Source organism: Chenopodium quinoa, unplaced genomic scaffold (genome assembly GCF_001683475.1).
Source record: "Chenopodium quinoa cultivar QQ74 unplaced genomic scaffold, ASM168347v1, whole genome shotgun sequence".
Lineage (NCBI taxonomy): Eukaryota > Viridiplantae > Streptophyta > Magnoliopsida > Caryophyllales > Amaranthaceae > Chenopodium > Chenopodium quinoa.
The window spans coordinates 942,530-950,169 of record NW_018742541.1 but is presented as its reverse complement, the minus strand read 5'-3'; positions in this window follow the sequence as shown (position 1 = coordinate 950,169).

Here is a 7,640-nt window from a genome sequence, read left to right as displayed (position 1 = left end):
TGATCCGATACCCAGGGTTATAGGTGTTAGAGTATGGGTTACTCTGCCTATAAGCTTGAAAGGCATTAACTTGCTCCACGGAACTCCTGCAATCTTGTTCCCAATGACCTAAAATACCACAATTTTCACAGAAAGCCTCATTAGAATTATTATTAATCGCAGAAACATTAGCTACGTTGGCAGTGCTCCGATTATCTAATTTTTGGCATATAGAGGTCAGCTGAGCTTGCAAAAAGGATACAGAGTCAACACTATGTCTCCCCTTGTTAGCAAATCCTCTAGGATTCCCGTATTGGGAATTGTGTATCGCCATGTCTTCAATAACCTGACCTGCATCATCAACATCAAGATTCATAAATCTCCCACTAGCTGCAGAGTCTAAAATTATTCTAGAAAAAATTCCAATGCCATTATAGAAGGCTTGGATTAACTGCCATTGTGCTAAATTATGGTGGGGGCATTCTCTTTGTAAGTCCTTGAACCTCTCCCAAGCCTCATATAAAGATTCATCGGCTTCATGGGCAAAGTTCTGAATCGCACTCCGTAGTACAGCTGTTCTCTCTGTAGGATAATACTTGTTATAAAAATACAAAACAAGAGTTTCCCAGTCAGTTATACCAAGTGCAGTTCTATTTAAGCCATTAAACCACAATTTAGCTTTTCTAGTTAAAGAGAAGGGAAAGAGAATCCCCCTGATTTGGTCTTGAGTGACCCCGGCTTGCCTGGTGGTATTACAATATTGACAATAGTCGGCAATGTGAAGATTTGGGTCTTTACCCTTGGCTCCACTAAATTGCTTCCTCTCTATCATCGTTATAAATTGAGGTTTAATTTCAAATTGAACCCCATCAAGAGCCGGAGTAGGGGTGAGATGTGGAAAATCTGTAAGCTTGGGTTGTGAGTAATCACTAAGCTTCTTTGGAACAGCCATCTCTGATTCTGCGTCTGATGATACCTCTGAATCGCTAGAACCAGTTGGAGGATCGCGGTGATTATTTTTATTATCACCAGAATCCGCCAGGATTTGCTTGTAGAGATTTTTCTGTCTATGAAAGGAACGTTCAATCTCGGGATCGAATGGGATGTACCCTGATCTGGAACACTTGGGCATAAACAAAAAAAACTAGAAGCAAATGTGAGATTTGCCTCAGAGAACCAACGTTCTCTGAGACAAAAAGAAAATAACCTAGACTACAAAAATAATCAGAAATAAAAATAAAACCGTTTCCCCGGCAACGGCGCCAAATTTTTGACAGGGTAAAGTCGTATCACCACATCAACAATATTACCTAAGTCCTCTAACTAAAGTAGATAGGGAATTAGGGTCGAATCCACAGGGAAACTGGTCTTTATATTCCTAATTAATCAATTATAATCTAAATTATTAAACTAACCAATTTGTTGATGTTAAAGGAATTATACTACGAAGAATAAGTTTAGGGAGAAAAACAATAATAAGAAGGCCTAGGGTCACAGGTTCACCAATAATTAATATTCCGGGATAAAACATAATAATTAATAATTAACATTGCACAAATAACATGATTAACAGGCTCTCGCAATTTATTAATCAACATAGATCGAACAGACTCTCGCAATTTACTAGATCTAAGTTCCTATTAAAAATAGCCTTTAATATTAAATTAACATCTGCTCGATTCATCAGTTCAATATTGCTAAACATTCACAATCAAATTACATCTGCTCGATTCATAATCTAATTGCAAAGAATTAAAACAATTCAATAAGAAATTATCATGCAATACCAATAATCAATAATAACAAATTATCCCTTCATATTAATTATGGATCCCCATAAACCCTAGAATTAAACTACTCACACATAATTTAATCTAAACTAAACAAAGTAATTAAACAAGACATGATTAAAAGAATAAAATAAAAAACTAAGATTAAGAGAAGAGAAATCGTTACCAAAATAAATCTGGAATTAAGAGTAGATTAAGAACAAAGATTTAAGAGAAAGAAATCTAAGAAAACAATTAAGAGAGTAAAAGAAAGAGAGAGAGAGAGAGAGAGAGATACTAAAATCGTATTACGAAGGAGTATTTATACTCCGTACAAATCCTAAACTAAAACAAACTAAAACGACGTTAATTGTCTCCTAATAATTACACGCGCCCGATCGGGCGAGGCACCGCCCGATCGGGCGCGCCTTTTTGCTTGTCAATACCAATCTCGCGCCCGGCCGGGCGCGCCTCCGGGCGCCAGCCTTTTTGGCCGGGCGGCTCCCTTGGGCCATTAATTGGACTACGATTGGGCTCCAATTCTTCGGGCCAATCTGGGTTTTCTCTTCCGGTCTTGATTACTTAGTCCAAATGCCCCGGTATCACCTATAACGAGCCCTTAGTCACCGGTTCGATGGCTCTAACCGGCCCTGGGCTATAAAAACTGGTCGTGTTTCTCCAGTGCTCGTGATTGCTCCAAAATATCTCGGGAAAATACTCCAAAAGTGTAATTCCCTGCAAAAGTCAACCAAATCTACGAAAACACTAGAAAACACCAATTAGTAATAAAAGTGGCTCTAAAGAGCCAAAAACACTACTAATAATGACCAAGCGACGAGGGTAAAATACTATATAAAATAGACACATCATTCGGAACCACGAAAGGAGGATTGGGGATGATGGTACGAAGTGAGTCATGGAGTCACATTTGCCCGTATTGGCCTCTACTCGATTCTTGTAGTTAAAAATGATTTCTGCGATCTCAAAGGTATGCAAACAAAATATTCAATTTGCTCCAAACTATTATTATGCTAAATTGGTTAAATATTAATGCAACACGTAGTTCTAAAATATTAGTGATCACTTTAATTAACAACAAGATTAAAAAGGAACCTAAATCGGTGTCCAAATTATCTTATTACGCGTGATTTTCAACTACATATTCCCTTTAAACATGCAATATGGTGATCAATAAATAATAATAGAATAAACATTTATATTGGAAGCAATTCAACAATAAATTGTTAGTCAAATCAAACCATAATAAACCTAATCATGATACTCGCAACAAGAATAAAAATAATAGTAATTAAGTGATTAATTACTCACTTTCCGCGTTTCCTTGAATTGCTACATCATGAATAAACTGTTAGTAACTTCAATTAAAATATAAATCAAATTGAAACAATTAAATTAAATAAAAAGTATAGTTGATTTAATCCAAACCTTCAGTTAATTATACATTTCACGTCTTGGTTTAAGTATAGAACTTCGGGTGTTGTATGGACTCCGACCTTAGAGTGCTTAGGGAAAGTATTTTGAGAGAATAGGGTGGCTAGTATTTAGGCTAAAGAGGGAGAAGAGAATTAATTTGTGATCAAGCTTGTTGATGATTGAAAAAGGGGTGGTATGACCTCTATTTATAAGGAAAAAGAAGGGTCGAAGAGTCAACAAAAGATAAGAATTCGAATCGGAATAAAACTCTTGCGATAGACAGCAATTTTTGCGGTTTTTGTTTTTATTATATCTTTTGATCCATAAACCGGAATAAGATAAATAATATATTGTTGGAAATCTCTCGAAGTCTTATTTCTAACCCAATTAAAATCAGATTAAAATATTTTGTATAATAAAAGTTATGGCCGAAATAGTGAGACGGTATCAGTTTTGGATTGAGTTTGGTATTTCAATCATATCTTTTTCGTTATAGTTTGGAATTAATATTATAATATATCATTTGAAATATAATTTCAAGGGCTATCCAACCATATAAGATTTGGATAAAAAATATGAGGCGCGAAAAGAATATTTGATTATCTTTGAACGTCTTTCAATTCGGATAGAAGTAGGATTTTCATAAAGAAAAATTTTATTCAATTTCAAACTTTTTAATCTTATCTTTTCATAAAGGAAAAATTAAGATTTTTTATAAACTTATAGAAGCTTCCAATTAGGGTATGTTCTCTTCCGTTGAAATTCAGTTCAGTTCAGTTTAGCTCAGTTCAGTTCAGCTTAGTTCAGTTCAGTTCAGTTCATTTCAGTTCAATTCAGCTCTTAATTTATGTCTAATGATATTGCTTATGATATAAATCCAAACTTCATTCTTTTAAGATCTTATTACAACGACAACAACAACAACAACAACAACAACAACAACAACAACAACAACAACAACAACAACAACAACAATAATAATAATAATAATAACAATAATAATAATAATCAATAATAATAATAATAATAATCAATAAGTAATAAATAATAATAATAATCATCAATAAATAATAATAATAATAATAATAATAATAATAACAATAATAATTGAAATAATAATACTAATAATAATAATAATAATAATAATAATCATCATCATCAATAAATAATAATAATAATAACAACAATAATAATAATAATAATAATAATAATAATAATAATAATCAATAAATAATAATAATAATAATCAATATGTGTTTAAAATGTTTAGAGGTTTCAAGTTTTTAATATATTTTCCATAAATTTTATAATTATATAGTATATTTTTCGTAAATATTTTAATATGTACATTTGTATATACACATATGTATAGTAATAAATAATCAATAAATAATCAAAGATCACTGATCCGTATTTAAAAATCACTAATTAATAAGTTCAGTTCAGTTCGGTTCAGCTAAGTTCAGCTCAATTCAGCTCAGTTCAGTTCAGCTGAGTTCAGTCAATCGGAACAGACCCTTAATCCTAATTGCTTTAGGAATGGGATTAAATCCTTTGGACCCACCACATGATCATTGGGTCGTAGGTAAGGTGGGCTTAGGTTTGGGCTCATTTAGTATTATTTTGGCCACAACTTATTCGTTATAACTCGGATTTGGGCTTATAATATATCGTTGGAAAGCTCTGGGCAAATTATAAGATGCCATATAGTTATATGTGAACCACCAATTAAAATATTATCTCTATTCTCTTTCCTCCTCTACTTTCCTAATTTCTGATTTTTCTCTCTTTTTTTTTCTCTCTCCTTCATTTTCCCTCTCCTCTATTTTTCTCTCTATTTTATTTTTCTTTCTCTTGAATCCGTTCATCATCCTTTTAATTGAATTCTTTCCTATTGTTAATCACTATAGAGTGAATTTCTTCATTACAATAGATTAAATTCAAATTTTGTTTTCTTCAACCTTCGATTTGAAGCTTTGTTAATGGAGTTTTACAATGAAGTAGTGAAGCTAAAAATGGCGTCGTCGTCAAATTGAAGGTGGTTAAGATGATGGTGAGATTATTTTTCATGAGATTTCATTACCTAAATCACCATGGCTAGGTTTGAGTTTCGAAATATGTAGCTTTTATATTCTTCTGACTTTTTTTAGTGATAATTGTACATTTTGTTATGAAGAGTTCTGAATTTGATTATATTTTAGTATTTTGAACATTTTAAGTTAAAAATGTGAACGTATGATACGTTTTCTGTAAACACATAACATGTATTTTTGGAATTTCGAACATCTTTATTATAATTCTGAACATGCGATAAATTACTTATGAACTTATTTTTGTTTTAAATCTATGTATTTTTAATTTTATTAAAAAATTTGGCATTCTCTACTTTATAATTTATAAATCTGAACATTTGGCATTCTGAGCAGTGTTTTCAAGTGTAGAAGTTTTTGAAAGGGTTTTCAGTGCTTTGTGGTTGGGGTTCAGAAGTTTTTGTAAGGGGTTCAGAGGTTCATCTAGGGTGTTCAGTGGTTTTTGGTTAGGGTTCATAAGTTTAGGTTTTTGTAGGGTGTTAAGTGGTTTATGATTGAAATTTAAAGGTTTTTGTAAGGGTTCAGAAGTTTTTAAAGGGTGTTCAGTGGTTTGTGGTTGGTGTTCAGAAGTTTTGTAGGGGGTTTAGATATTTTTGTACGGTGTTCAGTGGTTTGTGGTTGGGGTTCAGAAGTTTTTGGGGGTTCAGAGGTTTTTGAAGGGTGTTCAGTGGTTTATGATTGGAGTTCAAAGGTTTTGTAAGGGTTCAGATCAAAAGTTTTTGAAGGTGTTCAGTGGTTTGTGGTTGGTGTTCAGAAGTTTTATAGGGAATTCAGAGATTTTTGTAGGGTGTTCAGTGGTTTGAGGTTGGGGTTCAGAAATTTTTGGGGGTTCAAAGGTTTTTGAAGGGTGTTCAATGGTTTGTGATTGGGGTTCAGATGTTTTTATAGGGGGTTCAGAGGTTTTTGAAGGGTGTTCAGTGTTTTATGGTTGGGGTTCAAAAGTTTTTTTAGAGGGTTCAGAGGTTTTTGTAGGGTGTTCAGTGGTTTGTGGTTGTGGTTCAGAAGTTTTTGAGGGGGTTGAGAGGTTTTTGTAGGGTGTTCAGTAGTTTATGGTTTGGGTTCAGAGGTTTTTGTAGGGGTTCAGAAGTTTTTAAAGGGTGTTCAGTGGTTTGGGGTTGGGGTTCAAAAGTTTTGTAGGGGGTTCAGAGGTTTTCGTAAGGTGTTCAGTGGTTTGTAATTGGGGTTCAGAAGTTTTTAACAATTGGTTTTTTCTTAGATACATCATCGAATTTCTTCTTTTTTTTGGTGTTCTGATGTTGAACATTTGACTAATTGTACAATTTAAACAAATTGCGAACTTAAATAATAAATTACTTAACATCTTTATCCTCTTCGGTAGGAGCAGATAATTTTGATTTTTAACCAAAAAAAATTTAAAAAAATTTATTTAAGTCAAAAAGATAATTATATAGTAGAATATAGTTTCAATTTACAATTTATTGAATTATATTAGCAAATTTATTTAACATAAATGTAGGAAAATAAAAAAAGTTAAGTATTGTTTATTTTTTTGAAGGTGTTTTCGTGTGTTTTTTGTCTTTTGTCATGGTACATTGCAGTTTTTAGAGAGGATAAAATGGTGAGAGGAGAGAGAAAATACAAAAGAATTCATTGAGGAAGGTTTTTAATTTATGAGAGGAGAGAGAAATTTTTTAAAATGAAACAAAAATAGATATGACATTTTTTTTAACTTAAATAAATTTGACAGTGGGAGAAAAAGGAACTATTATTAAAAAAAACAAACAAACAACCACTTCGTGGGCTTCTTTCGTTTGGGCTTCTTGTGTTAGATGTGGATTGGGCCAGGTGCACCTATTTCTAAGTGCACCATGGTGCACATAATATTAATTGTTGTCAAACCCCATCCAACTATTCAATCATTGGACCCAGATTATGAACCAAATAATATGGACTAAACGTTTTTATAAAAAGGACACGAAATGAATGATTCTAAAAGACACGAAATGAATAATTTTGGGTTTAAAGGCACGAAAAGAGGAAAATAAGTTATGTTTTGGAGAATTGGGTTAGGAATTGAGTTGGTTTGTGAAATGTATTGGGATTTGAATATGGATTTAACTGATTTAAGCACTCCAAGATTAAATACTCTACCCAACCAATAATGGCGGCAAAAGGTTGTTCATTATCAGGTTTGGTTTTGGGGAGACATTTTTAGGTGTCTACATCGAGTAACCCCTAACCGAAAAACTCGAGTAATCCCCGACCGAAAAACTCGAGTAACCACGAAAACTCGAGTAATTCCTGATTGAGAAACTCAAATAACCCTTCAGACAAGTAGACTTAATCACTCAATGTCTTATGTATCTTGGTTAACGACCCTCAATTTTTGTAGAATCCACAAAACTCT